Here is an 8,571-nt window from a genome sequence, read left to right on the forward strand (position 1 = left end):
ATGTCATTTTAGGTATCAGCACAAAAAATATGTACAGTTTTACATACTTTACACCAAATGTATATAATACTTATACATGTATAACTGTAAATATTATAACCAGATTTTGTGACAATGCTTCAGCACATACAGCTTCTCAATTGGCAATTTTCATTCTGCTGTGTGAAATGCAAAAGACCTACCTAGTCCAACCTGTTCCATTCCTTGAATTATTAAGAATGTAAAGTCTCAACAGGAGGGATCAGTAGGACCACTGCATCTGAACTAGCAGACAAATCAGAGAACCATTTCAAAGGAAGAGCAATAATCTAAAGGTTTTTCCTTTTGCAAAATACTTTTCCGGAGGAGTAAAGGGATTGGAAATGGAGCAGCCACATTTGAGGAGTCAGTTGTAATGTTCAAGTATGCCTCAAGGGAAGGATCAGAAGAATTTCTAGTAAATATTGCTTATTTAGCATAATTTTACTCTGCCAGTTTCTAAGGAAGCTATTAAACTAATATCTAAGTGCTGCATAGGGATTATGGAAAATAATGGCATCTGCCTAGAAGGGACAGTAAGTTATCTGTTCCAGCCTAGTTTTATTGCAGCTCCATGTACCTCTGAGCTGTAGGCAGTGTTTTCTTCTACTTTTGGCAAGATAAAGAGTGTTTCTTGCAGAACCACAAGGTAACACTTGCAGGGTTATGCCTAGTGCTTCAGAATTCTGAGCTTGCTGATTAGAACCGTGTTGATTTTTTTTTCCAAAATCTCAAATTTATATGTAGAACCCATTACAATTAATCATGTACAGCCAACTGCTGCAATGAATATTGCGTGGATCAGAGTAAACAGGAGGAGTGCCTCTATTCACAGCTTTTTGCATCAGTAGAGGACATTACTGTATTCAGCAGAAAAAGAGCAAGTTTCAAACATTAGTGTACTATGTTCTCATTAGCTCCAGCTGTTTAGTAAACAGGCTGTCCTTAGTGTGGGAAGTGTGCCTTTTGCAATGTGAGCCAAGCAGAAGATAGCAATCTAACTTGAAGGCAGCCAATGCCATATATATTAGAGAGAGACAGAGGGAGTTTCTTCTTGGCAGCTACTGCTCTTTGAACGTGCATGGTCAGACACGTTCAGTCTGTGTCCCACTGCAGCAGATTTATGAGGAAATGCTGATGTTCCCTCAAGCATTTTCTTTAGTCCTTGAAATTACTTTGTCCAGGTTGGATTTTATTTAATTCTCATCCTTACTATGCTAGCTGCACGGCATTTTACTGGCTTATTGCTGATGTTGGTTTTATCCCTAATACTTACATGTGTATGCTGAGTGGTTGCATTGCTAGTCATATAGGATTGTGGGACAAAGTTCTCATGAGACTAAAAGCAGCTGCTTCTGTGGACTGCAGAGGTGGAGCAGTGAAATGAGACCACTCATCACATTTTAAGAGATCCCTGTTAAAACAAACACAGAAGTAGATTTGAGCATGAATCAAATTCATGTGCCATAACATTTTGATAGGAGTGGAATTACTTTACTGAATGCAACCTGCCCAAATCATGCACTACCAGTTCAAGTCAAATACTTCACACTTATTGTGTGACATTTTAAATAAGTAATCCCCTTGAGATTGTATACACAAAGTCCTATTTCAATTCATTGGAGATTTACTTGTTCTCACAGTTATAGACCAAAACATAAACAGAAGTATCCTAGAGGCTTTCAAAAAAATGATCTACTTAAACCAGTTTCACTAGTGCTTTTAGCAAGCAAAATATTTATTGTAATACTACTTTGTGTTCAATCATTTTAGCAGTAAGTATGTATGATCTTTAAGTATTTGTATACTTGGTATATACAAACTTCCCACCTATTCTAAGTTACTTGCTGCTTCTAGTTTACTTGCTCTCTAATAATACCTTTTCTTTCTATGTGGGTTTTCTGGACTCAGATTTAAAGGGCCTAAAATATGACTATTTGTGAAACTATGTACATTTATCTAATCTGTGAACATACTCAGATAGAAGCACTTACTTAAATGACTGACCACAGCTCTTTTTCTGCAAACTACACAGGAAAAAGTGTAAATTTTTGCTAAAATATTTATGAAACTAAGTGTTGATGCCCATTACATTATACATTCCACATTGTATGTAGTTGTAATGAGGTATAAACAAACATTGCATATTTTAATATTAAATATCTACACTAACAATAAAATAATTTCCATATTCTACTGCATTTTTAAATTTCATTATAATTCATTAACATAATTTTGAAATAATTGACCAAATTATTGAGTAGGATTGCGGCAGTACAATATGAGAGTGACTAACACACTTGTACTGCGTTGATTGCAAATGACCTTCAGGCCATGGTTCCAAAGTATTTAAGAGAAGCCTACCTATGGCTGGATCACCCAACGATATACGTTTAGCCAGGTCATGTGTTCTTACATAATTGTATCTCAAACACCTTCACTGAATTAGCAAGAGGCCACACTAGTGGTTTTCTGTGGGTGTGCACTGCCAATGCACTGCACGACACTCTCAGCTGAACTGTGCCCAGGACTTACATACCTGATGTATCCATGGCACTTTTGTTAGTAGCTGTTCCTGGGGCCAGACTGTTCCACAGCCAGTCTCTTGAAAAACATCAGGTCATTTCCATCTTAATCCTCCAGAAACAATGTACCACTTGTGACAGTCTGACAGAGGGTTTGGTCGGCTTAAACCCTGTTTACCCTCCAATTCTTCCTCTGGTGACTAACCTGTTAAAGTGCTGTGCTCTTGGCAGAGGTGTGGAAAACTCAGGTGGGGCATGCTGTGAATGCTACTGCCAGGTTGTTGCTGGGGAAGAGGTCCAGCAGAATCCCCAGGGTTAGCTACAGGATGGACCCCTGGGCTCCATCCTGGACTGCCCATCGCATGGCTGGGACTGCTGCACTGACCCACCTGACTTCCTCCTGGATGGCAGCACCTCCCTGCTGCAGGAGAGGCAGGCTGTGTTACAGACCCGACGTGCTTGGCCTCTCACCTGAGCTGCACAGTCTCTCACACAGAACAGGAAAGTTGTGTCACTTGTAAACTTTAAATATTTATCTGTGACTAGAGGGGCATCCAAGCCCATTCAGTCTCCTCACTGTCAGCTCAGTCTTGAATTGTGATACGCTTTCACTGAGCAGGGTAATTGCTGTTTCAATAGAGGCTGGTCATAGAAATTAAATATATTTGTATTGAAATTCCTTGTATAGGACAAAGCTCCCTTGTGCAGTGACCACACACAGCAAGAGAAGTTGCATGCAGAGGTGAAGCAGGGGAAGCTGAGCTGGCCATACTGGGATGAATTCTCAACATCAATAGAATTACTATCCATGCAGACATCCACTGAGTCTTTAAGAAGAGTTGGTGGCAGTAGGAAAAGATGCAAATGCCTGGAGGGACAAAAACAATGTTAAAAAACATAGAATGGAGAAGGTGATGTATTTTAAGCTCTGTGCTTAACGTACATGAGACAGCAATGGCCATCTCAGCAGTTATACTGAGCTGAGAGGAGATTGCTGTAATTTGGAGGCTGGGAACCACAAACTTCATTATGGCATTGTTAGTGGGGAGAACATAAACAGCCAGCAAGGTTTGAGCATGCCATGCCATTCAGAAAGGCACTCCCTCAAGCTCTGGGTGATGAATACTGCAAAGCCATGCTAGGCTTTCCTTGAGAAGCTTTTCTGATGTTATCCACATATCCCTTTCTTCCTGTCCCTTTATCCCAGCCCCTCTGTAAAGGAGCTCTCTCTTTCCAAAGTGGAATTTCCTTTTGACTAAAACATGCAGGTTTTTTCCTAACAGTTCACCCAAAAAAGACTGTTTGGGCAAGAATATGTGAGTGGCAATTAATTTTTACCCAGCAAGACTCTCCTTGCTCATTGAAGGTATCCATTACCAGTGTATTTCTCCAGTCTCACTGACAGAAATCCATTATAGATTTTGAGTGAGTGTCAAGACTGCTTCCTAATAGCAGAAGATCACGTCCAGTCATTCCTGGAATGACAGGAAGGTGAAGGAGTTTTTCCTATACAAGGCAAATGTGGATATGTTTAATCTGTGGCGAAAAGTGATGAGTGATATAGATAGCAGAGAAGCCCACTGTTCTGGGAAATGTTGAAAGAGATGGTACTTTGCTTTCTTGAGCTAAAATTCAACCACCTCTGACACATCATGTTTTGACTTATTATAAGGAGGAAATAGAAAGGGCAAGCTTTTCTGTACAGCTTCATTGTAACACCAGTTTTGACTAGAATCAATGATGACTTGGTCAGGGTGTGCATTTGCATTCCCTTTCTCAGAAGAAAGTTGTGTGGTTCTTGTAGTAACCCAAGAAGAGAAAAGTCTTAATACCCAAGAGAAATGATGGCTCAATCTCCACCAAGGCAGAGCATGTCATTGAAGTATGGCCAGTGCACCCACATAGCTTATGCTGAGGTCAAAGGGAAAAAGAGAAGGAGGCAACAAGTTTTGGAATACTTGAACAAATAAATGTCTTAGGCAAAGAGCAACAAAAGAGTTGGGTGAATGACCTGTGAACATCCTTCTGAAAGAGGACTGGGGTAGGGACACATGGGCTATCAATACACCTGAGCACTGCTTCTTGTCGGGAAGACAAGAAGTAGTAACTAACAAAAAGAAAAGTCAGGGGTTACTATGAAGGGTCCAGTCAGGCACAGAATAGCAGAACCACAGACAGAGAGATTGCACATATCTGTCCAACAAATTAATGAAGAAACCCTTAGAGTAAATTTGTACTGGCAGCTTTAGTTTATACTGATGTAATGCTTTGAATTACTAAGCCATGGTGATTTTGATTTGGTACTAGATGGCCTAAATTTTGAATTACTCTTTTACAGCCCACAGCACAGGGAATGTGCTCACCATGTTCTTCTGACAATTACAAGACAGTTTAGAAAAGAAAGTTTATACAATAATACTATTTTGTGAGTATTCTTTTCTAGATGATTTAAGCTGTTAGTCTTTCCAGTAACCTATTTACTAATAATTCTCTTTGCTTAAATGCATTGCTTCAGATTACCTATGTCAGTAGACTATTCTAAGGCTTTTGAGAATTTATTTTTTAGAAGTCGTTGAGAAAGTAATTACAAAAATAAGATGTATACTTCAACTAAAAAAATATAAAGGGTATAGCTAAACAGGTAAAATGTACCCAAGACTCAGCCACCCACTTAAATGTTATCTGAATTTACAACTCCCTAACAATTACTTGTTATAGATCAGCTATTCAACAATTTCTCAGGTGGCCTCATTTATAACAAGGCTCAGCAGCAGTTCCTGTTTATTTCAGTAAGGAGTTGTGTAATTCAACAGCTTGGGTGATTGGGCAAGCAGTATTTTAAAATGGTCACTGCTAGCTGCTTCATGCACTTTTCTATTTTCCTTAGATATTATTAAGCAAAGGTGATCAGAAATACATAAAAATATCTTCTGTTATCCCTTTAGATCCTTTAGTGCATTGGTATTTCTGGGTCTTGAATGTTTCTCTCACAGTACCATGCAGCTGTCCTCTATGATTTTTTTTCAATAGTGGTATTTCTGCTTAGTGTTTTAGTCTTACTGTATTTATTAGGAGAATGGGTAAATAAAGCACCAAATGTAACACATTAAATATGAATTTTTGTTTAGGTTATGGCCTCCTGTTCTATTTTTACCCAGTTAACACTGCTTATATTCTCTTTCCACTACATACCTTACATTGCTCCAATCAGCTCTGCAGATTCTTCCAGCTCCTTACTGCACTCCTGTTTCTCTTAGAGAAATGTAAGAACACATTACCTCAGTTTTCAGATGAAGTAAAATCATCCAGATCAGTGGTTCTTATATGCCTCTTGCTCACTATGACTGTAGCCACTGCTGATAGACGTAGCCAAAGTTGCAGTAGCAACAGCTCTCAGTATGGGCCAGGACAATGTGTTTGACTGCTTAGGCACCATTTAGCCAGCACTTTGCTATGCCATATTTTTATTAGAGTCGGGGAATCTCAGTCTAGGTCTTCAGTCCAGCATGGTTTCCAAAAGAATCTTTCCATTTCTAAGGACCTCAGAAAGCTGCATCCTGTTCACAGCATTTCTTTCTTTGATTTAGGATTCCTGCCTGTCACCTGTGAAGAAGGAAAACAGTCTTTTGAATGACTGAATAGATGTGCTTTAGTAATTTGTGAATTTGCTTTAATGTTCTTGAAAAAAGATTTTCATCAACAGGATGTGTTGAAAGTAACTTGCTTTGATAGACATATATCTGCGGGGGTTTTTAACCTAAACAATACGGACTCTGTAGTCCTCATTATTTTATACATTTCTTTTTGAAATCTACTGTGGATTTAACTTGCAGAACAGGAAAGAAAAATGTTTTTCATCAATGCGGTTCTTTTACAATATTCCTTCATTTCTCGCAAACTATGAAGCAAAGAAAAGGTACTGCATTTTTTATCTGACAGACCTAAGTGTTATAAAAGGCAGCATATCTATTTTTGCAACAAATCTGTTAACTGTTATACTATAACAGTACATTACTCATTTTTTAAAAATAATTTTGCAAGGAACAACTTAGTGATATCCAGTGTTCCTAGATAACGGCTAGAGAGAATACCTTTCCTGTACTGTGCCTCATAGTAAGGTCATGTCAAAGTTTTACCATCATGCTATAGAACCATTAATAACAACTCACCTTCCTTTTCATTTAGTTGGATTTTACTGAGCTTTGTTATTCCACATATGCTCTTCTGCTGGAAGCTTTTATTGCAGAAAGCCTTTGAAGAGTGGGAAGCTCTGAAAGTAGTGTGGTTCCTTTTAGCTTGGTTTTTACTGCTGCTCACATTCTTCTATTTTCAGGTAATAAATACAATGAATTCATAAGGTGTGCATGAAAAGGAGATACACATTAGCCAGAAATTTCATTAAAGTATCAGTTTCCATCCCATTCAACATTTTCCTTCTCTAATATGTCTTAAATTAGAAAATGGTGTTTATGTATCAATGTATCAATTTTCTAGCAGGTTTTGAAACTATTTAATACTAACCATGTCAAAATTCCATTTACTTTGGAACCAGTACTAACGTTAGCTCTTTGGGAAAAGACAAATATGTTATGACAGATTCTTTTATGTTCTGTAGCCTTTGAGACATGTTGGACATGCTACTGAAACACAACATTTTTCTGCTGAGTTAATTTGTCTTGTGACTCATGATAAGTAATGTGGAAGCTCCTTTTTTACTTTACAGCTTGTTTATTGAAAAGTCATTTGTTAGTTCTCATGCATGAGAATTCCACTGGTTTGCTAACCTGTTTTTTTTTTTTTTTCAATTGCTCATTTTCTATAATTTCTCCCAAAATACATTGGATTCAGTTCTCATGAGTAATGATGATGAAAGAGCACACTGGCATAAAGGCTGAAAATAATGAAATTACTTGAAGTCATAGAATAGCTAAAGTTTAAGAGATCAATTGCATACATATGGTTATTTGGGGCATTTAATTCTCAAATCGTAAAGTTTTCCTCAGCTTTCTAATCAAATAATCCATTCTCCCAAATAACTAAAAGTACTAATTTTGAGTAGCTGTGCAGAATAGAAGACAATTCAGAGGAAACTATGCTTTCTTTCCTGATAGTTGTTGTTGAAGTACAGCACAGCCTGAGCCACACCAGCACTTTGACTACAGTAAAGGCAGAGCACAGTCACAGGCCATAGAGGCAGGCACATTAACCAATCCATGGGAATGTAGCAGAAGCTGCAGCATTCACACATAATCCATGGCACATGCTTCAGCTGGAGTTGCTTCACCAAACCAGCATGACTGCTTTTAGCCACAAAGCCAAACATCTCCTTAGCCAGGCACAGCACACAGCACTCCCAAGCTGCCTGTACAACAGACATTCATTCTCCCAAGAGTGCACATGCAGAACACAGCACTCCCTCCCGCTCCATGCTTCAACCTGCTCTGAGAATTCATGATCACTTACCTGCATTTCACAAACAGGAAGACTGCAGTGCCTGTCATCCCACCCTTGACCTATGCTACTCCCATGCTGTACATGATGGGACATCCCATGATCCTTAAAGTTGATGCTCCCTCCAGGCCTGTTAACTATGCCATGGGCATGGTGGCTTAACAGGTTCTGTAACAGACTAGCAGGGGCATGCAAATAAAATAGGTGAAACTACTTTTTCAATTTCCTCCAAATGAATTAGCACATTAATGGGGTGAATGCTGTGCTTTGCATCTCCACACATACAGGTCTTTGCATATTTATAAAAAGCAATAATTAATCTTTCAAAAAGACATGAAATAAAAATATTGTTCTCAATTCAGCATTTGTTTGGGTTATTCTCTGGAGTCAAATTGAATATATAACAGCATTCATAGCCTTACAACAGATACCTGTAGTACAGCGGGCAAACTTAATGTATAGTCGTTCATTCAGTTCTTTGAATTTCAATGGCAATTCCTTAATGCAGTAAAATCTGGTTATTTAATCTGGTCAGGATCCTCATTGCCCTTTTGAACCATATGCATAAACATACCAA

This window comes from Taeniopygia guttata, chromosome 2 (genome assembly GCF_048771995.1).
Source record: "Taeniopygia guttata chromosome 2, bTaeGut7.mat, whole genome shotgun sequence".
Lineage (NCBI taxonomy): Eukaryota > Metazoa > Chordata > Aves > Passeriformes > Estrildidae > Taeniopygia > Taeniopygia guttata.